The following is a 1619-nucleotide window of genomic DNA, read 5'->3' as shown; positions in this document are numbered from 1 at the left end:
GATTAGCAGTAGGCTATTTATGATACATGGTTTCAAATACGTATTTCAAAGATAAAATACGATTTTGTAATTTGTATTTGATAGGGATGATGAAAATTATTTAATATTTTGTATCAAAATACGTAGTGTTTTGTATTTTTAAAATACTGTAAAATACTTTGTAAGAAGTCTACATGATGACATAATAAAAATGCGGCCTCTGATTGGTGCCTCAGTAGTTTACTCAGACTTGTTGAGATCAGAACAGAAAATATATTCATATGGAAGAATGTGGTCAAGGTAAGAAACGTGCAGACTTACAGCTTTCCATCATTTTTTATTTATTTATTTTTTTTTTTTTTTTGCATAAATTGCTATAATTTTTAACAGTTCATGTTAAGTTTTGGTGTTCGTTTTAGTAGCCTAGGCTATTTGCATAGGCCTAATATTCTTAAAAACTATTATACCGAGCAGCAGCCCCACAGTTAACGTTAGCTTGCTACTTTCAGCCAATGTTAAGTTCGTCGGTTGTGCACGAAATTTTTTAAAAAAAAAATAATAAAGCGTTTCAGTGTTGTCTTTTTTGGCGTCAAGTCTATTTTTTGCTGTGCTGCTCAGCAGCTCGAGTATAATTAAAGCGCCAGTACAAGGTTGAAGGATGATGTGACAAAAATTTGAGTTGACACAAAAAAACTATATATTGCACAGAATAAGCACATACTTGTAGAGTAGCCTATGATTACATTTAAAAATTATGAATGAGAATATTGTTATTTTTGGCGTGGAGGTACAGCAATAAAATTGATAGCTTGCTAAAACAGAAAAATACACCTGTCAAAACTGTTTTCAGAGATAAACAGAAACATGTCACACCCTAACCTAGGTTAACTGCAACTTTTTGGATTTTGAAACTCAACACGATGGACAACATCAGAAAGCAAAACTCCTTAACAGCTCACTTACAAGTGCACAGGAGGCTAAATATACTCATTCAATACACTCCCCCTCTCACACAAACACACACACAAACACACACACACACACACGCACACACACACACACACACACACACACACACACACACACACACAGGATATAAAAACATGTGCACACACACTCAATAACAAACAAGCCCCTAAAAGGACATGGTGGTGGGAGAAAAAAATATTTTTCAAATCGTCTGCATTCCCTCGAGAAACTTTGCGTTCCCTCGCAAAACGTACTTGGTTAAACGTAACCTCGGTTCCCTTTCAGTCAAGAACGTCAGACGTAGTCGACGTCAACTGAATGGGATCACGCTAGGGAGCCTGTCTTCTTCGAGTACTATTGAACGAGCCAATGCAAATACGGAAGTGGATGCACGCACTAGTTGCTTTTTGCTTCGGAGCCGATCGTTTTTGATGTCTCTGAAGAGTATTGTTGTATACTCAATATTGAATATTGTATAACTATTGTATACAACGAGCGAATGTGTCGGTGTTCTTCTGGAAAAGACTCTCCCAGTGCTGGTGATTTCAACAGCGCAGTGCAGCGGTGGTTGCGAGCTTTTGAGCTCTCAACTGCTGTTTTAACAGCATCAAATTTCTGTGTTTGTTGATGGCTGGTTAGAGGGCGGAAAAATGAGTGCTTCACTGTTTCAG

This window comes from Abramis brama (genome assembly GCF_963993115.1).
Source record: "Abramis brama genome assembly, chromosome: 9".
Taxonomy (NCBI): Eukaryota; Metazoa; Chordata; class Actinopteri; order Cypriniformes; family Leuciscidae; genus Abramis; species Abramis brama.
The sequence above is the reverse complement of the archived record's forward strand: the minus strand, read 5'-3'. Positions refer to the sequence as shown.